Source organism: Schistocerca americana, chromosome 7 (genome assembly GCF_021461395.2).
Source record: "Schistocerca americana isolate TAMUIC-IGC-003095 chromosome 7, iqSchAmer2.1, whole genome shotgun sequence".
Taxonomy (NCBI): domain Eukaryota; kingdom Metazoa; phylum Arthropoda; class Insecta; order Orthoptera; family Acrididae; genus Schistocerca; species Schistocerca americana.
In genome coordinates, this window is record NC_060125.1 from 431,148,242 (window position 1) to 431,170,192 (window position 21,951).

Here is a 21,951-nt window from a genome sequence, read left to right on the forward strand (position 1 = left end):
TTCCTTGCCATTGCCACTCTACATTTTATATCCTCTCTACTTCGACCAAGATCAGTTATTTTGCTCCCCAAGTAGCAAAACTCCTTTACTACTTTAAGTGTCTCATTTCCTAATCAAATTCCCTCAGCATCACCCGACTTAATTCGACTGCATTCCATTATCCTCGTTCTGCTTTTGTTGATTTTCATCTTATATCCTCCAATCTAGACACTGTCCATTCCGTTCAACAGCTCTTCCAAGTCCATTGCTGTCTCTGACAGAATTACAATGTCATCGGCGAACCTCAACGTTTTTATTTCTTCTCCATGGACTTTAATACCTACTCCGAATTTTTCTTTTGTTTCCTTTACTGCTTGCTCAATATACAGATTGAATAACATCGGGGACAGGTTACAACCCTGTCTCACTCCCTTCCCAACCGCTGCTTCCCTTTCGTGCCCCTCGACTCTTACAAATTCTATCTGGCTTCTGTACAAGTTATAAATAGCTTTTCGCTCCCTGTATTTTACCCCTGACACCTTTAAAATTTGAAAGCGAGTATTCTAGCCAACTTGTCAAAAGCTTTCTCTAAGTCTAGAAATGCCAGAAATGTAGGTTTGCCTTTCCTTAAGCTAGCTTCTAAGATAAGTCGTAGGGTCAGTATTGCCCCACGTGTTCCAACATTTTTACGGAATGCAAACCGATCTCCACCGAGGTCGGCTTCTACCAGTTTTTCAATTCGTCTGTAAAGAATTCAAGTTAGTATTTTGCAGCTTTCACTTATTTAACTATTAGTTCGGTAAATTTCACATCTGTCAACACCTGCTTTCTTTGGGATTGGAATTATTATAATCTTCTTGAAGTCTGAGGGAATTTCGCCTGTCTCATACGTCTTGGTCACCAGATGGTAGAGTTTTGTCAGGACTGGCTCTCCCAAGGCCGTCAGTAGCTCTAATGGAATGTTGTCTAATCCCGGGGCCTTGTTTTGACTCAGGTCTTCCAGTGCTCTGTCAAACTCTTCACGCAGTATCGTATCTCCCATTTCATCTTCATCTACATCCTCTTCCATTTTCATAGTATTGTCCTCAAGAACATCGCCCTTGTATAGACCCTCTACATACTCCTTCCACCTTTCTGCTTTCCTTTCTTTGCCTCGAACTGGGTTTCCATCGGAGCTATTGATATTGATACAAGTGGTTCTCTTTTCCCCAAAGGTCTCTTTAATTTTCCTGTAGGCAGTATCTATCTTAGCCCTAGTGAGATAAGCCTCTACATCCTTGCATTTGTCCTCTAGCCATGCCTGCTTAGCCATTTTACACTTCCTGTCGATCTCATGTTTGAGACGTTTGTATTCCTTTTTGCCTGCTTCATTTATTGCATTTTTATATTTTCTCCTTTCATCAATTAAATTCAATATTTCTTCTGTTACCCAAGGATTTCTACTAGCCCTCGTCTTTTTATCTACTGGATCCTCTGCTGCCTTCACTACTTCATCCCTCAGAGCTTCTTCTACTGTATTTCTTTCCCCCATTCCTGTCAATTGTTCCCTAATGCTCTCCCTGAAACTCTGTACAACCTCTGGTTTAGTTAGTTTATCCAGATCCCATCTCCTTAAATTCCCACCTTTTTCCAGTTTCTTCAGTTTTAATCTGCAGTTCATAGCCAATAGATTGTGGTCAGAGACCACATCTGCCCCTGGATATGTCTTACAATTTAAAACCTGGTTCTTAAATCTCTGTCTTAACATTATATAATCTATCTGATACCTTCTAGTATCTCCAGGATTCTTCCATGTATACAACCTTCCTTAGGTTAGTTAGGTTTAATTAGTTCTAAGTTCTAGGTGACTGATGACCTCAGAAGTTAAGTCGCATAGTGCTGAGAGCCTTTTGAATCTTACAAGAATTACATGATGATGTTTTTCGTAATCCAGTTATATACATTCTTAACGTCTCCCACGCATCGGATTCCGGTAGCAGCGTTGCGATACTAATCCTCGAAGGGTTACCTGTCGACGATGTCCACTACCTTCCGGGTGCGAGGGCCATAGCTGTCACACTCTTCGGTGCCGAATAATTAACGGGAAGGCGAAGAGAAAGCTTTGCCATCTTTGCGGAGGCGGTACTACCTCTTTTAGGGGGCGCAAGATATTTTGGTTTTGGGTGGTAATTTTAATTCCACCCTCCAACGCAAAGATCAACTAATTCGTCAGTTGTAAGCCTTGTTGTCTCTCTCTATGTTCTTAAATCTTTGCCTACTGGAGCGATCCGTCTCTACCTAGTCGCCGGGTGCGCTTCGGTAGCCTGTTAGTTGAGTCCTTTGCTTTAGTTTCTTGGTGCTTGTTGTTGACTACATGGGCGGGCTTTTGGTAGCAGTCGGGGACAGAGACACAGGGCGCACATGAGACGTACGGTGAGCTGTTCACGGTGCTTAAGAGAGCTCGATTGTCTAAGCGGTCGGTGATCGGCAGAGTTTTGTTGGTCGACAATACTCGGGAGTAATGTCGACGCAGCCGGTTACCTCTGGGTTAAGGAGGCATAACTGCTGATGTGGGTGTGGGAGTGTTGTTCATTTTCTGGTGCCGTCGTTGTGCCCTTTGGGGGTAAGGTACTGGTTACCTGATTGATACGTGTACTCCCGTGATGAAGTTGCTCCCGCTATGCTGGATTGCCTGTGGCTCTCCGTCACTCAGTCTCAAGTATAATATCTACCTTTTTATGCCTCTGTTTGGAATTATCTGATTGCCATAATTGATGTGATTTAAAATTTCTTTTAATTGCAACTTTTTCAGTGTCTGTTTATTATGCAATTCGGGCCTGGAATTAATTGTGTAATATCTTCTACACCGCCACATGTGTTAGTGACCGCTGAGGTTTAACTTAGTCTTATTTTTATTGGAAGTTGTTGCCTCTCTGACTGACGTAAAAGCTATAAAATTGCCAGTAACCGCGGTAAGCGAACGCTAGCGTGCCCAGTGAATCTGGGCTCATCACTCTGGAGAGATTTTGCCTCTTTCAAAAAATTAACGTTAATTGTTCTAAATATAATTACCGTTGGATTTGTTTGAGTGTTAGCCCTCAGGATTTACCTGTTACCTTTTAAGTCTCTTAAGTTTATGTGTTCGAGTACCCCGTGATTTCTTAATTGTTACACTACATCTACATCTACATCTACATTTATACTCCGCAAGCCACCCAACGGTGTGTGGCGAAGGGCACTTTACGTGCCACTGTCATTACCTGCCTTTCCTGTTCCAGTCGCGTATGGTTCGCGGGAAGAACGACTGTCTGAAAGCCTCCGTGCGCGCTCTAATCTCTCTAATTTTACATTCGTGATCTCCTCGGGAGGTATAAGTAGGGGGAAGCAATATATTCGATACCTCATCCATAAACGCACCCTCTCGAAACCTGGCGAGCAAGCCACACCGCGATGCAGAGCGCTCTCTTGCAAAGTCTGCCACTTGAGTTTGTCAAACATCTCCGTAACGCTATCACGGTTACCAAATAACCCTGTGACGAAACGTGCCGCTCTTCTTTGGATCTTCTCTATCTCCTCCATCAACCCGGTCTGGTACGGATCCCACATTGATGAGCAATACTGAAGTATAGGTCGAAGGAGTGTTTTGCAAGCCACCTCCTTTGTTGATGGACTACATTTTCTAAGGACTCTCCCAATGAATCTCAACCTGGTACCCGCCTTACCAACAATTAACTTTATATGATCATTCCACTTCAAATCGTTCCGCACGCATACTCCCAGATATTTTACAGAAGTAACTCCTACCAGTGTTTGTTCCGCTATCGTATAATCATACAATAAAGGATCCTTCTTTCTATGTATTCGCAATACATTACATTTGTCTATGTTAAGGGTCAGTTGCCACTCCCTGCACCAAGTGCCTATCCGCTGCAGATCTTCCTGCATTTCGCTACAATTTTCTAATGCTGCAACGTCTCTGTATACTACAGCATCATCCGCGAAAAGCCGCATGGGACTTCCGTAACTATCTACTAGGTCATTTATATATATTGTGAAAATCAATGGTCCCATAACACTCCCCTGTGGCACGCCAGAGGTTACTTTAACGTCTGTAGACGTCTCTCCATTGATAACAACATGCTGTGTTCTGTTTGCTAAAAACTCTTCAATCCAGCCACACAGCTGGTCTGATATTCCGTAGGCTGTTACTTTGTTAATCAGGCGACAGTGCGGAACTGTATAGAACGCCTTCCGGAAGTCAAGAAAAATAGCATCTACCTGGGAGCCTGCATCTAATATTTTCTGGGTCTCATGGCAAATAAAGCGAGTTGGGTCTCACACGATCGCTGTTTCCGGAATCCATGTTGATTCCTATATAGTAGATTCTGGGTATCCAAAACCGACATGATACTCGAGCAAAAAACATGTTCTAAAATTTTACAACAGATCGACGTCAGAGATATAGGTCTATAGTTTTGCGCATCTGGTCGACGACCCTTCTTGAAGACTGGGACTACCTGTGCTCTTTTCCAATCATTTGGAACCTTCCGTTCCTCTAGAGGCTTGTGGTTCACGGCTGTTAGAAGGGGGGCAAGTTCTTTCGCGTACTCTGTGTAAAATCGAATTGGTATCCCGTCAGGTCCAGTGGACTTTCCTCTGTTCAGTAATTCCAGTTGCTTGTCTATTCCTTGGACACTTATTTCGATGTCAGCCATTTTTTCGTTTGTGCGAGGATTTAGAGAAGGAACTGCAGTGCGGTCTTCCTCTCTGAAACAGCTTTGGAAAAAGGTATTTAGTATTTCATCTTTACTCGTGTCATCCTCTGTTTCAATGCCATCATCATCCCGTAGTGTCTGGATATGCTGTTTCGAGCCACTTACTGATTTAACGTAAGACCAGAACTTCCGAGGGTTTTCTGCCAAGTCGGTACATAGAATTGTACTTTCGAATTCACTGAAGGCTTCACGCATAGCCCTCCTTACGCTAACTTTGACATCGTTTAGCTTCTGCTTGTCTGAGAGGTTTTGGCTGCGTTTAAACTTGGAGTGAAGCTCTCTTTGCTTTCGCAGTAGTTTCCTAACTTTGTTGTTGTACCACGGTGGGTTTTTCCCGTCCCTCACAGTTTTACTCGGCACGTACCTGTCTAAAACGCATTTTACGATTGCCTTGAACTTTTTCCATAAACACTCAACATTGTCAGTGTCGGAACAGAAATTTTCGTTTTGATCTGTTAGGTAGTCTGAAATCTGCCTTCTATTACTCTTGCTAAACAGATAAATCTCCCTCCCTTTTTTTACATTCCTAGTAACTTCCATATTCAGTGATGCTGCAACGGCCTTATGATCACTGATTCCCTGTTCTGCATATACAGAGTCGAAAAGTTCGGCTCTGTTTGTTATCAGTAGGTCCAAGATGTTATCTCCACGAGTCGGTTCTCTGTTTAATTGCTCGAGGTAATTTTCGGATAGTGCACTCAGTATAATGTCACTCGATGCTCTGTCCCTACCATCCGTACTAAACATCTGAGTGTCCCAGTCTATATCTGGTAAATTGAAATCTCCACCTAAGACTATAACATGCTGAGAAAATTTATGTGAAATGTATTCCAAATTTCCTCTCAGTTGATCTGCCACTAATGCTGCTGAGTCGGGAGGTCGGTAAAAGGAGCCAATTATTAACCTAGCTTGGTTGTTGAGTGTAACCTCCACCCATAATAATTCACAGGAACTATCTACTTCTACTTCACTACAGGATAAACTACTACTAACAGCGACGAACACTCCACCACCGGTTGCATGCAATCTGTGCTTTCTAAACACCGTCTGCACCTTTGTAAAAATTTCGGCAGAATTTATCTCTGGCTTCGGTGCTTTCTATCAGCGCTTGAAGATCCGGTACTTTACCAACGCAGCTTCGACAGTTTACAATTACAATACCGATTGATGCTTGGTCCCCGCATGTCCTGACTTTGCCCCAAATCCGTTGAGGCTGTTGCCCTTTCTGTACTTGCCCAAGGCCATCTAACCTAAAAAACCTCCCAGCCCACGCCACACAAGCCCTGCTACCCCTGTAGCCGCTTGTTGCGTGTAGTGGATTCCTGACCTATCCAGCGGAACCCGAAACCCCACCACCCTATGGCGCAAGTAGAGGAATCTGCAGCCCACACGGTCGCAGAACCGTCTCAGCCTCTGAATCAGACCCTCCACTCGGCTCTGTACCAAAGGTCCGCAGTCAGTCCTGTCGACGACGCTGCAGATGGTGAGCTCTGCTTCCATCCCGCTAGCGAGACTGGCAGTCTTCACCAAATCAGATAGCCGCCGGAAGCCAGAGAGGGTTTTCTCCGGTCCATAGCGACACACATCATTGGTGCCGACATGAGCGACCACCTGCAGATGGGTGCACCCTGTACCCTTCATGGCATCCGGAAGGACCCTTTCCACATCTCGAATGACTCCCCCCGGTATGCACACGGAGTGCACATTGGTTTTCTTCCCCTCTCTTGCTGACATATCCCTAAGGGGCCCCATTACGCACCTGACGTTGGAGCTCCCAACTACCAGTAAGCCCACCCTCAGCGACCGCCCGGATCTTGCAGACTGAGGGGCAACCTCTGGAACAGGACAAGCAGCCATGTCAGGCCGAAGATCAGTATCAGTCTGAGACAGAGCCAGAAACCGGTTCGTCAGACAAGCTGGAGAGGCCTTCCGTTCAGCCCTCCGGAATGTCTTTCGCCACCTGCCACACCTTGAGACGATCTCCCACTCTACCACAGGTGAGGAGGGATCAGCCTCAATGCGGGCAGTATCCCGGGCAACCAGAGTCGTAGTCCGATCGGGGGATGCGTTGGACGAGCTGGCCGTCCCCGACAAACCCCCATCCGGACCCCCACAGTGATGCCCATTGGCAACAGCCTCAAGCTGTGTAACCGAAGCCAACACTGCCTGAAGCTGGGCGCGAAGGGATGCCAACTCAGCCTGCATCCGAACACAGCAGTTGCAGTCCCTATCCATGCTAAAAACTGTTGTGCAAAGGACGTCTGAACTAATCTACAGAGAGCGCAAACAAATTGACACAAAATTTAAACGGTTATTAAAATACAAGATTGCCTAGTAAATGCAGTAATGCTGCTACTTGCGCACTGCTGACACACTGCTCGGCGGCGGAAGGAGACTACGCGATTTTACACTACTCAGGTACTAAATCGTGATGCTACAACTCTCAAATACTACAATACGCCCGAAATTTATGAATTAAACAATGCAAGTACCAAAAACACGCAAAGAAATTAAGAATTAAACTATGTAACAAATGAGTGAGCTAGGAGTATACGGCTTGCTGCTGCAGCTGCTTATCCAACGGCGGCAGGGAGCACACTGACTGTGACCAACCGACACTGGCCGTTCAAAACAAAAACAGGAGACAGACGACTACGCGAATTTACACTGTTCAGGTACTAAAACGCGATGCTACAAATCTCAAATACTATAATACGCCCGAAATTTATGAATTAAACAATGCAAGTACCAAAAACACGCAAAGAAATTAAGAATTAAACTATGTAACAAATGAGTGAGCTAGGAGTATACGACTTGCTGCAGCAGCTGCTTGTCCAACGGCGGCAGGGAGCACACTGCTCTAACTTGTTGTTATATTTTATAGTAAGATTAACCGGTTAAACCTCTTAGTAATTCTTATTGTAATATTCTTGTTGTAATACATAAGGCTTGGAGCCACGCTCACATTGAATTTCTGGTCTTGGGGTGAGCATTTTCATATGTTCTATGATTATATGCATAAATTATGCGTCTGCTTGTTTGCTCTCTGCTTTCCTAGCCGTTCGTAGCGTTTGGAGGCGTTGACCCGGAGTGTTACCTGTCACCCACCGGTTTATAGGGCGTAGCCTGTCCGCGTTGGCTGTGTACGTCTCAGAAGTTGCGGCCCCCTGGGTTGATACAGCATGCCTCATAAGCTGAGTTTCTGTCTTGTAGCAATCGAACCTTAATTTGACCAGAAGTGCACGTTATATTAAACCATCTAATTCAGACGCGGCCGGCAACGTCTATGGTTTTACTGTTTGAAATTTGTTTTCAACGTAATAGTTTTAATATTGGTGTAATGCTCAATTTGTTAAACGGTAGTTTATTATTTTTCCACGCCAGTATCTCGAGTATGTCCAAGAGGCTTCTCTGATTGATGAAATATTGTTCAGAATTGTTCGTGTGCTCGCTGCATAAAATTTTTGTTCTTAACGAGCCTCAACTCGTAAGACTTGAGTAATTTTATGTTAATACACTTCTTGTAAGTTATATTCATTAATGTCAAGCACCCACTTTGGATAGCCAAATGTTGGAAATGTAATCTTTAGCAGGATTGCTGTCATTTTTTGCACAGTGCAAAGCGCGTGTTTGAGTTATATTTTCATTTACTATGTGCTTTTTAGTTCTTCCTAAATTGGTCCATTTTCTTCGTTTAAATTTTCTAATTAATCATCAAGTGGCTTAGCTGGAGAAATACTGGACTGACTACCTGAATCATTTGCATTTTATCAGTGTTTCTGGTATATGTGCTATAAAAGATTGTTGGATCCTTAAGAAGTAACAAATGATTTGGTATAAATGGCCTGCATTCTTCCTGTGCTCGTTTAGTTGTTTCCTTATCCCGGGGCGTCCGCTGACATTTCAATGGTTGCCCTGAGCGTGGTTGTCCTCTGACAAGTCATTTCTTGTTTTTTATCGTGTATATTGTGCCTAAAAGATATCATTCTAATTGTTTCAGATTTGAGTCAGCGTGATGGAGAACAGGGCTTGTGTTGGGTTATCTTCGGCGCAAGTATCTTCAATATTAATTACGAGTAAGGAAACTAGATGATGGTGGCAAGGGGGTGGGGGGGTGGGGAGGGGGAGGAGGAGACCCTGAACTTGTGACTCGTTTGGGCGCCGTCTGATATTGTCCAGTTGACATCACGGCAAACACTATTGACTAAGTATGCGTCGCAATTTCTACTGCCTTACAGGAACTTGATCAAAATTTTAACTATATCAGAGATAGCAACCCCAACCGTGAACAACAGCTAAGGATACAACCTCCACTATGCCATTGGAAGAACCTTTAGGTCACAGCAGACGGAGGTTCATAAATTGTAGGGTAAGGTTTATAAATTGGTAATCTAGTCTAGTACCTTAGGGTTGGAAGAAGAAATCCTTGATAACCAGGTGACTAGTTCAATGTCGGTTAACAGATCAAGGGATTCGACCTGGGGTTCTCTTGAAACTGGAGCCCATGTTGCCTATGCCTTCGCCTAATTGCCTAACTGAATCATGTATTTGTTAAGAGGTGTATCAGAGTTGTCAGCAGAGCAATTAGGTCAGGTCGAGGGTGCATTGTGGTTAACTGTCAGTTTCGAACTTCATGTATACGCTGTTTAGGTACCTCACACGGTTTTCCTTTTTTTTTTTTTTTTTTTTTTGTACCCGCTAGCCGATGCTCCTCAAATGATACTTTGATCGAGGCTCTTCAGAGTAGAGGTAGTTTAATGGATTGGAGATGTCGTATTCTCCAAGAGAAAATGTCGCCGCCTAACCACAATGAATTAGACCGTTATATTATTGGCGCATGCAGTCACCAAATGAGGCTTTGCTTCTCTACATAGAGCGCTTTCGCACTGCATTGCCGTCCTATAGATGAAAATTTTGGAACAGGAGATCGTTTCTATCATCTCGCTCGTTAGTCCTTCAAAAATTGGTGCATTTTGTTCGTTTAAATTAAATAATTAATCACCAGTTGGTTTATTTGTGTTTTTGTCATCCATGCAATAAAAGACTGTTGGACTCTACACGCGGGAGCACTTTCATGGCGTCTGCACGCACTACACCACACACTCTTCTAGTCGTCCTGATCACCTTTATATCTCGCGGTCGCTGTTGGGAAAAACCAGAGTGACGGAGATATGGTCTGTCGCTTTTTCCGCCCATGCTCCGTATGTCTGCATCCCCACCTTTGGTCGCCAGAGATTGTGGTATGGCGTATGGTACAATATCGGTAGTTTATAGAGTGCAGTACTTTACTGAGGGGCTGCTTTACGCTGCCGTTCTCGCGTGAACGACCTACAACAGTGAACCGCTCCAAAGCAAATATGACAGCCCTCACGCACCATCCCCTTCAAGGGACAGTAGTGTTAGCACGCACCTGAGACCGTATGCTTTGGAAGCTTCTAGACGATGGTGCCGGGCCCTGATTCACACCATCGCTGATGACGAAGGTCCGGGACATTACACTCAATGCCGCTTTGGTGCACCTTTCACACCCGTTGTGCTAGGTTGTCTGCTTACCACCTCCATTCACCAGCTGTTATTGAAGAAGTCTCCCAGACGCATTTCCTACTGCTGAAAATTTGCCTGGCGCTGGCGGCACACCCATCAAACTTTATGGAGCCTCGTGGACTGTTATCCGCGGAGAACTGATGTCCCACAAAGTGGGTGCTACAGACATATGGAAACCCTGGCTCGAGCTCAACATTTGCCCGCATCTTTTGCGTCCTTAAACTTATGTCAGGGATTTGATCGGGTTGCCGGCCGCGGTGGTCTTGCGGTTCTAGGCGCTCAGTCCGGAACCGCGCGACTGCTACGGTCCCAGGTTCGAATCCTGCCTCGGGCATGGATGTGTGTGATGTCCTTAGGTTAGTTAGGTTTAAGTAGTTCTACGTTCTAGGGGTCTGATGATCACAGATGTTAAGTCCCATAGTGCTCAGAGCCATTTGAACCATTTGATCGGGTCGATCATTCTTTTCTTATGGGGTCCCTCCGTCATATGGGATATTCAGAAGCTGCTGTCCGGGTGGTCATACATCTCCTGAGTGGAACGACATCCTGGGTGCTGTGTAACGGTAGGCACACACAGCTTATCCTGATAAGGTGCTCAGTGCATTAGGGCTGCCCCCAGTTGCGCACACCTTCGCCGTAGAACCATTGTCATGTGGCCTACGACAACGAATGACGGATATATCGTTACGTGGACATATATTCTGCTACACCGCGTACACAGACGATCTGGTCCTTTGCCTGCGAAGGGCAGACGATACTCGGGCCGCACTTGCGTTGATGGCGACCTACGGTGGCTGGCAATATCTGTCGTATAGGCCTGCCTGAGGGGAGTGTTGATCCGCTCAACGTCACTGGTACTTTACGTTGCCTCGCCATCGATTTTACGGCTGACCTGCAGCACACTGTAGCGCTCAGCTGCAGCAGACCAGGTTAGAACTCTTGAACATTGACTCCAGTCTGTTGATCTGCTGCAACGTCCCCGCTATGTCACCATCATCAGCGCGTTAATCCCTGACGTGGCGCAACACTTCCGTTCTCGCACACCTTGATTCATCGCATATTAGCTGTGATGGTTCATTGATAGCTCACCTTCCACAAGGTCGAGGGTGTTTGGGTCATAACCACGTTCCGGATAGAGCTCGGGCTCATTTTTTAGTTCCCACTCTGTGATATGGCGGCGCTGCATGACGCCTTACCAGATTATTGCTTGATGCATGTGCCACATTTTTTTTTTTTTTTTTTTTTTTTTTTTTTTTTTTTTTTTTTTTTTTTTTTTTTTTTTTTTTTTGAGCACAGCTATCTTTCTGCCTCTGACCTTTCTGACCATTAAGTCGACAGAAGCGTTCTACGCTCAGATTCAAATGTCCCGCGCGCCCAATGTGACAGAACAAAAGTACCCACATAACAGTTGGTGCAGCATATGTTGGGCGGTCAACGCCCCTTTTCTTGACACTACTGCAAGCTGCGTGTGATATATCACTGTCAACAGAAAACAACTCAATCCTTCTCGTCTCCACCAGGTTCACATCGCCGAGTATAGGCTTTGCATCACGTCTGGGATGCGGGACACTGATGATCATCGCTTCCTTTGTGGCCCAACAGTAGATGAGTGGCACTACGCCCAGCGAATTGTGGCCTTCCTCTGACGTCCCACTCCTGATCGAATTACAATGCACATGTTCTCAGATGACTTCCTGTGGACGAAGACTTACTTTGTGAATTGTTTCCGTGGCCTAGTAGTTCGATATCTTCCTGCAAATGCCGAAAAGAGTGTTCTAAATTTTTGCACGTATGCGAACAAACGCGACTGCGTCATTCACTGTAATCAAAAATACAGGCAATACTTTTCCAACATTCTATGGGTGCTTTCTATTACCGGCATGCAGCTGGAATGCCCCTGCAATGAGAAGTTTATCTGATCTGGTGCTCCATTTTTGAATTTTTGATTCTGCGATCCCTAACGGTATTCCACTTTATTTTCAAGAAGACGTGCATGGATTTCTTCACAGCTACGAGCGGATGCATGGACATCCCACCACGTAAAAAGAAAAGAAAGGAAAAGAAAAATAATCAAATTGTTCTCTGTCACTTCCATTTGATACCCTCTCTCCACACTTTCCTTCCCTCATTTCTTAGATTATACAGAACTAATGAGATAAGCGTAGTTAGAGGCCTACGCCTGAAGGGGCACATTTTTGTCAGTAGTTGTCTTTTCTTTAAGGGTCAAAAGTGGCAGTGGCAAATAGGAAGCATTTTTGTGTAGGTTTCTTTATAATCAGTGTAGTAAGGGTGTTAAGAAAGGGGGTAGCGTCTTTGAATACTAATCAAAACGCCCTCGGTGCCGCGTTCGAACACCGCCACCGCTCAAATTTTGAATAAAAATCATTAGCAATGGTGGCTGAAGACTTCCGGGTTGAAAAGTCGCCCTCATTCTGCCAACGGCCTTGTCAGATAGGGCAGTGGACCGGACAGAGGTTCAGATACTGTCTTTACCATAGCGATTGCGAACCACCCCTCAAGGCGGAAGAATCGTGAAGATCAATGGAATTACGTTGCAGAACGCAATGGAAACCACTGCATTAAGGACACATACTGTGTATCCACAGGATATGTGGCTTGTAATGAAAAAGTGTCACCATTATCTCTCCTTTGGCAAAGGATTGCGTAACTTTCCCCATTCGGATCTCCTGGAGGGGTCTGCCAAGGAGGAGGTTGCCATCAGAAAAAGACTGAACAACCAACCAAAGAACAACGCTCTACGGGTCAGGGCATGGAAAATCAGAAGTTCGAATGTGGTAGTGAAATTAGAAAATCTGAAAAGTGAAATACTATGGCTCAGTCTAGGTGTAATGGGGGTCATTGAAGTAAAATGGAAAGAAGACAAGGATTCCTGGTCAGATGAGTATAGGGTAATTTCAGCAGCAGCAGAAAATGTTGTAACGGGAGTATCATTCGTTGTGAATAGGAAAGTAGGGAAGCTACTGCGTTACTGTAGACAGTTCAGTGAAAGAGTTGTTCTCATCAGAATCGACAGCAAAACCACACCGATATAATAGTTCAAATATACAGCGCCGATGTCGCAAGCCGAAGATGAAAAGATAGAGGAAGTATATGAGGATACTGAACGAGTAGTTCTGTATGTAAAGAGAGATCAATGTGTAATAGTTAATGAGGACTGAAATGTGCTTGTAGGGAAAGGTATAGAAGAAAGAGGTACTCGAGAATATAGGGTTAGTGCTAGGAATGAAAGAGGAGAAAGACTGATTGAGTACAGCCTTAAACCTCAGCCAGCAACAGGGAATACTGTATTCAAGAACCACAAGAGGAAGAGGTTTACTTGGAAAATACAGGAGGATTTCAGTTAGATTAGGCAAAGATACTGAAATCAGACACTTGATAGTAAGGCGTACCGAGGAACAGATATAGACTTAGATTACAATTTAATATGATGAAGAGTAGGGTGCAGTTTAAGAAACTAATCAGGAAGAAACAATGCACGAAGAAGTGAGATACGAAAACACTAAGGAATGAGGAGATACGCTTCAGGTTCCCTCACGCTTTAGATACTGCGATAAGGAATAGCTCAAGAGGCAGTGCAGCTGAAGAGGAATGGACATCTCTAAAATGGGCGATCACACGAGTTGCAAGGGAAAACATGGGTATCAAGAATGTCATTACGAAGAAATCATGGGTAACAGAAGAAATACTTCAGTAGACAGATGAAAGAAATACGAGGGTTATTCCAAAAGTAAGGTCCGATTGATTGCCAAATTGAAACCACAGTGAACATCAGAAATGTTTTACTTGTAACAATTAGCTACACCTTTCAGCTACTTCTCTATGTAGTCGCCGTTCTGACTTAGACTTTTGTCATAGCGTTGTACCAACTTTTCAACAGCCTCATCATAGAAGGCAGCCGCCAGTGCTTTCCGCCAATTCTCCACGCTGGCCTACACCTCGTTGTCTGTGTCAAAATGTTGTCGTCAAAGACAGCGGTTCATGTGACCAGAGATGAAACTCAGGGGGAGACAATTGCGGACTGTATTGTGGGTAATCTAACATTTCCATTTGAAAACGATGCAGGAGCATCTTCATTGCCCCTGCAGAATGCGGCTGAGAATTGTCGTGAAGACGAAACAGCACGACAGTTATGTAATGTTGGCTGCATAGCTTCAGGCGAAATTTCTCACCAGGCCCTCGTACTTGGCGGCAGACACTATTTTCTAGACATCTTTACGCACTCACTGCGAGCTCAGAAATGAGAAGAGCGACGTGATGCTAACTGGGGTTATACTAGAGACACTACCTAACACATCTGTGCAAAGCTTTATCGGATTTTCATAGTCGTTTCCATTTCGCGACCGATCGGACCTTACTTTTGGAATAACCCTCGTAAGTAATAAACCATCACAGAAATTCCGGGAATACAGGGATACAAGTCATTTAGAAATCAAATAAACAGGAACTGTAGGGAAACTAAGGCAACGTGGCTGCAGGAAAAGTGTGAAGAAATTGAAAATGAAATGATCGTCAGTAGGACTGACTCAGTATATATGACAGTAAAAATAACCTACAGTGCAATTAAAAGCAAGGGTGGTAACTTTAAGAGTGCAATAGGAATTCCTCTGTTAAATTTAGAGAAAAGTGCAGGGAGTTGGAGAAGTGCATTGAAGGCCTCTATGAAGTAGAAGGCTTGTCTGATGACGTGATAGAGGAAGAAATACGAGTTGGTATAGAAGGGATAGGGGATCAAGTGTTAGAATCAGAATTTAAAAGAGCTTTGGAAGACTTACGATCGAATAAGATATAAAGGACAGATAACATTGCATCAGAGTCTCTGAAATCATTGGGAAAATTGGCAACTAAATGACTAATCAGTTTGATGTGTAGAATGTGTGAGCCTGGCGATATAGCATCGGAATTTTGGAAAAATATCTACCACACAATTCCGAATACTGCAAGGTCCGGAAAGTGTGAGAATTATCTCACAACCAGCTTCACAGCTCATGCATCCAAGTTGTTCATCAGAATAATATACAGAAGAAAGGAATAGAAAACTGAGGACTTGTCAGATGACGATCAGGTTGGCTTTAAAAAGATAGAGGCACCAGAGAGCGATTTCTGACTCTGCAGTTTATAACAGAAGCAATATAAAACATTATAGAATTCGTCGACAGGGAAAATGCGTTGGACAATGTAGAATGGTTCTAGATCTTCGAACTCTAACAAAAATAGGGATAGGCTACGGGGAAAACGGGTATTATTCAATGTGTACAAGAAATAAGAAGGAATAACAACAGTGGCCAACGAAGAAGCAAGTGCTCAGATTGAAAAGGGTGTAAGACGGGGATGTAGTCTTTCGCCCCTACTGTTCGATCTATACGTCGAAGAAGTAAAGGTGAAATAAAAGACTGGTTCAAGAGTGGAGTTATGATTGGAAGTGAAAGAATATCAATCACAAGATTCGATGATGCCATTGTTGTCCTCAGTGGAAGTGAATAAGAATTACAGGATCTGATGAATGGAATGAACAGTCTATTAAGTACAGAACATGGACTGAGAATAAATAGAAAAAAGACGAAGGTAATGAGATGTTGCTGAAATGAGGCCAGCGAGAAACTGTACTTCTGGTTTGGGGGTCATGAAGTGGAGGGATTTTACTACTGGGACTGCAAAATAACCGTGGAGGTCGTTGCAAGGAGAACATCAAAAGCAGTGTAGGACTGACAAAAAGGGGATCCTGGCCAACAGAAATCTATTAGTATCAAACATAGGTCTTAACCTGAGGAAGAAATCTGTGACAATGTACGTTTAGAGAAGACCATTGTATGGTAGTGAAACATGGACTGTGGAAAATTCAGAAAAGAAGAGAATCGAATCATTTAGAAGTGCTTTTGCAGAAGAATGTTGAACATTAGGTGGACTGAGAGAGTAGGGAATGAGGAGGTTCTACACAGAATCGGAGAGGAAAGGAATAGAAAACACTGACAAGAAGGAGGGATAGAATGGTAGGATAGCTGTTAAGACATCATGGAATAACTTCCGTGGTAGTAGAGGGAGCTGCAGAGGATGATAACTGCAGAGCAAGACATAGGTGGAGTACATCCAGAAAAAAGTTGAGGATGTAGGTTACAAGTGCTACTCTGAGATGAAGAAAGTGGCACAGCAGAGGAATTCTGACAGCCCGCAGCAAACCAGTCAGAAGACTGATGAATGTTTGTTGCAAGTCACTTAGTGTCCTAAATCTCTAATACTAGGTGAATAAAGTCTAGTAGCGCGACGTAAGCTACGGTCCTCATGCACCTACACCTCCAACTATTTGAGAGTTCTTTGCTCCCTGGTTTTTCTTTCGAGACAGTAAGATACGTGTAAAAAGTTTGGCTGAAACCGGTTGAGTTGTATGGGAGGAGATGCTGAGCATACTTGCATACATTTTATGTTATTTATGGATTTGGTTCTACATGCACCCTGGTTTCTAGAGTTTGGTTTTACTTTGTTTCTTAGAGATAGACAAGAGACAATTTAGCTATTCACTAAGGAAGGATTATATATTAGTGGAATATTTGCTGGTCATACGTAAAACGATATTGAAGGAAAACGAACCAGTTGCTTGGGGCCTTACACTCTTCCGGCACAAAGTTTACTCAGTTGCAAAACTAATTTCCACCGTCGACTTCTACACCTATCGTCATCTCTAACCTCGCACAGATCTTTTACATCTGAGGTAATAACATCAACTTCAGCAGTGATACTTTTAGCGTCGTTAGCAACCTGACTTCATGTATTACATCGAAGAATGAGTCCAAGCTCTCGTCTGCTGTGATCCTAATCATAGCTTTTACCTTCCTTTGCGTCCTCATTTTTCCTTTCTTTATTCTTTAATTTAACCTCCTCAAATCTTTCATAATCGTAGTTCATATGGTATTGATACTTAACGAGTCATCGTCCCACGGATTCCATCTTGAATTTGCAAAACGATTTAAGGCACCCCACACCAAAATCAATTGCATAAAACACGGATTGCGTATCTTTATGTTACTCCACTGTCACTAACTGAGCGTAATTTTAGTCAACAATAAAACTGTCAAAGTCACTTCTACAGTTTGTAAATAACATTCTATCATTTAGAGAACATGTGCTCTATACTGAAAATATTACAAGTCCTTGTCAAATCTGTCAACGTCACTGTTCTGCAGATTAAAGCCAATGTCACTGCTTACTTTCAATACAATCCTTCACTGTCACAGTCACTTAAAATCAGACCCACAAGCAGTGCCTCATACAAAATCTTCAGGCCGGCCTGAGTGGCCGAGAGGTTCTAGGCACTACAGTCAGGACCGCGCGACCGCTACGGTCGCAGGTTCGAATCCTGCCTCGGGCATGGATGTGTGTGATGTCCTTAGGTTAGTTAGGTTTACGTAGTTCTAAGTTCTAGGGGATTGATGACCTCAGATGTTAAGCCCCATAGTGGTCAGAGCCATTTGAAGCTTTTTTTTTTTAATTCTTCAGCTTGTTAGAGTGGAATAGTGTGGTACCTGGTTGCAATAGACTACTATACTAGTAAGGGTTCACAGTGGAAATGAACTTCTTCAGACCCATTGTAATATTTCTGGCTTTGCAGCCAGCATATTCAGGTACAAGAAGCTCTTCTTAGAGGAGTTGAGAAGGCAGAAGTGGGAAGATGATGTAATGTGTTGTGAGGTACCGATGACAGATGGTTTGTTCGGTACGATTATAGTGAGAAAGTCCGCCTAAATTGTGATCCTTCTCAGCGATTGGCTGCTGCGTTCGGAAGTTGCGAGCCAAAATTTGCAATCTTCTGTTATTAATCTTAGATAAACTAAACAGCGTATGTACGTGAATTTCAAATTAAAGCATCCCTCAACAGCGTGCTATCATTCCATTATGTCACAAGTATTAATAACCAGCAGAATATTAAACAACTGCTAAACGAAAAGCCAGACGAAGCACATCGGTGATCTTGGGATAGCGCCTAATTTGGATGGCGCGCCAAGTGGTTCGGCTGTAAGATCAGAGTTGGTTCGACACTATCGGAAGACAGACATGTTCTCTGACGCGGTCGGCGTAAGTCAAGTCTTTGTTAGTAATCTGTGTTTTGTTAAGAGAGCTGGAGGCCTCGAGGGACAGACATGTTGTCTGATGCGGTCGGTGTTAGTGAAGACTTAATTAGCAATGTATGGTTGTATGGACCAGTACTTGAGAACAGTGTGGTAGTAATTACGGAAAATACGCAATTCATTAATTAGTTGAAGAATAGAAATTATTGTGACTCTAAATTGGAATGTAATTGTGCACTTTCCCATGTTCTGCTAAAAATAAGCGGGTGGCATCCCGTATAAACAAACTGATTGGAAATTTAATTATTTCTAAAATAACAGCTCCTCGATAAGAGCTTCTTCCAGCATCAACATTACGGATTCACGACCTACGTGCTGTTTTCTGCACAGGGGACAAGAACAACAGAAGACTGCAGGTTGTGAACATTTGTTAGAATTTACGTATTCCACTCAGCGCGGTGGAAGGAAACATGCACCTCGCATGTAGTGCAATCTTAGCAGAAATGAGGTCACTGACACGTCATCTGTGGTAACACAGTGGAGGTATGAAGGAGAGATATATTTCTGAGGGAAGGGATTTATCATACGCACATATATATATCATCCAAATCCCTCTCCGCTCCTCACTCTCCTCTTTTTTTATCTTGCCGTACCACCTTGCAAGTTTTCACTTCGTAGCCTAGGTGACGTTTTCAGGAGCTATGTCACTCTCATTGCAGAAGGGGAGGGTGCTGTAACTGTGAGAATCGTAGGAATATCTGGTTCAGTGAAGAGCACTTAAACTTAGTTTCAAGGGACGTCATTTATTATACTTAATACATTTTTGTACAGCACTGTTAAGTTTACAAATAAAATATTACAAAACATGCGGAAGCGGCACATGATGTCCATAAATAATGATAATAATCAACACTATTGTTTACATATTTTGCTGCACCAAACTCCAGCCTGTGCCTGATAGCCGATTTATACTGCGAAGCACTTAGACTGAAATATTTAATGGATAGTTGGCTAAGGCCAGCACATACGTGACCATTCACTTTGGCTGTCTCCACCTGACTATTTAAGAAAACAATATTTTTACTTAACGAGGACTCATGAGTCTACATGAAAAGGCCATGCCTTGCATAATGAGTGCAGCTTATGTCCAGTAATTTTATCTGTGAACACAAAAAATTCAAGACCGGTAATACCTAATAATGAATAAAACAATTTTTCTCAACACTTGGTGAGAGCCGACACCAAACCGATTGTCCACGGTGGCTGTAACTACTAAAGAACCACCGACAAAGACACGAGTTTCTGTATCAAAAACGACAGCCAATCAGGGACCAGGGACTTTCTTGTCACCATAGTACGGATCCTCCTCTCTCAGCCTCTAATAGACGACAATGCATTCCCCCGGTGTGCTGGGACCTACCACAATGACGCCTGCACCTTGTATAAAGCTTCCTCAACAGTTGGGCGTGTTACCGATTGCACAATATTGCAGTTGAAGTGACTATAGCCTGTCATAAATATGGTACACTGAGTGGTTCATACCTTTTTCGCTTTTACTAATAAGACCGGTTTTCTTTCCTTTGTGCCACTTTATCTCTGCTTTTCGCATGGGTGTGCAGAAATGTATCACTTTACGTCTTCATTCTGTAGCTGGCTCAAGTAACTAACATGATGCTCTTATCTGACTTTTCTTGCCGGTATTCCTAATGAAATCATCATTATTTTATAGCATTGGTTTTGTAGGAAAATGAAAAACGAATGATTTTCAAATATAAGACCCTATAAATTTTCCCCATAAATTTAAAAACTCGTTTCATGTCTGCACATCACTGACATTACTTTCAGTAAAAGTCGGTGAGCAGCCGATCTCATATATCTAAGTGGTATTTTACGCGTGGAAGTTAGAAGATAACGAAATACATTACAAAACGCTACTGCTATTACACTAAATTCGTTTGTTAGTCATCAGACTGCATGTAGTGTTCCAGTAGATAAATAATCTGTTAACTTAAAGGAATTTACATCATTTCTGTGTAGTGACGTTAATCTCATAACGTATAAAGGTTTTTGAAACTCTCTGTATCTTCTTACCACTACTAACCTGTGGAAAGTAAACAAATAAAAAACAGTCTCTGATAAACATTTTCTTCAGATTAGGGCAAAATTCAGAGGGCAGCATCTGGTCATTTGATTCGGCATATATGAAATGCCATAAATGAAACGGCATGTGCCACTTATTAGCACATTAGGAATTTTGATGACTGTTAGCAACATCCGTATATTAATGCATTTACGCAAATGCGTCATCTTGCTGAAGCCCACTCACAACAGTGGCGGGAATGTTCGCAAGCGGAACAACAGGACGAGGCGGACACAGTCTCTGAAAAATCAAATAGGTGATAAAAATATTAACATCAGCACCTGTTCGTCTAATATCTTCCATCTGCACAAGACACCACTGACAAAACTTCAAGCTCAGCGTAAAGTTCTCTTCCAGATAGCAAAATTACTACTCACTTGTCTCTATAAATATATATTACAAGCACACAACGTAATTCCTCGGCTAATAGACCACTAATGAAATTCTGTAGGGTTCACTTCAAACTAAGTAAATGATCTAGTCGCAGTACCTTACAATATCAAAATGACAAGATCTGAGGGACATTCTTAGGATAGAAAGTAGCTACGTAGTAGAAAAGAATGTTCAGCGACTCTGCACTCTGGTACTACGTAAGTAACATATTTTTCCTAAGCTTCTGAGAACTACTATCAATACTGACGTAATAGAGATTATGAAGCAGCTCCCGTTTAAACATAAAAATACGCTTGCAGACGTTATGAAACTTATAAGGTTCTAGTTTTCGCTCAACGGTATCAGAAAATCGGTAGCATGGCATTTATCGGTGTGCTTGGGCAAAGTCACAAAACGTCAACTGCCTAAAAACGTGCCAATTCACTTCAGTTGTCACTCAGCTCCACATTAACAGGATTTAAAACATAACTTTCACTATATGAACCTGAAGTTTTGATATGAGCAACTGGAAAGAGTACTGCACCCGTAAATAAGTCACTGGTGCAGAAAATAGTTTCAACTTTACTGTGAGTATCTATTTATGTAGTGTAGTTGTTGTACACCCGTTCTGCTAACAGGTCTGTCTCCGAGGTCCGTAAACGCCTCTTGCATTCGAGTGTCATCTCTGTCTCTGCTTAGGCGCCGAAGATGACATTGTTGAGTGCCACAGTCCTGTCATCATCATCATTATCGTCATCACAACAATATCGTATTACAAATATTTTTGTGGACGTAGGTAAGAAATAGAGAGTAAGGATCAAAACCACGTAAAACACGTCATATTCACCGAAATGCTGTCACGTGAAATTCTGCCTATATATGCTCCTCTGCTGTAACAGACTGTACGCTAACCCGTTTAAATAGAGAACAGTTATTCCTTTACTACTTATTACGTTAATCTGATTAAAGTCACGGCTGTGCACTATAAGAAGTTGCTGGAAAATCTCGGAGTGGTCATCCTTTCGAGCCAGTAGGGAATCATCAGGCGATATCAGGAGGACCGCAAAGGTCACAAGCTGCAAGA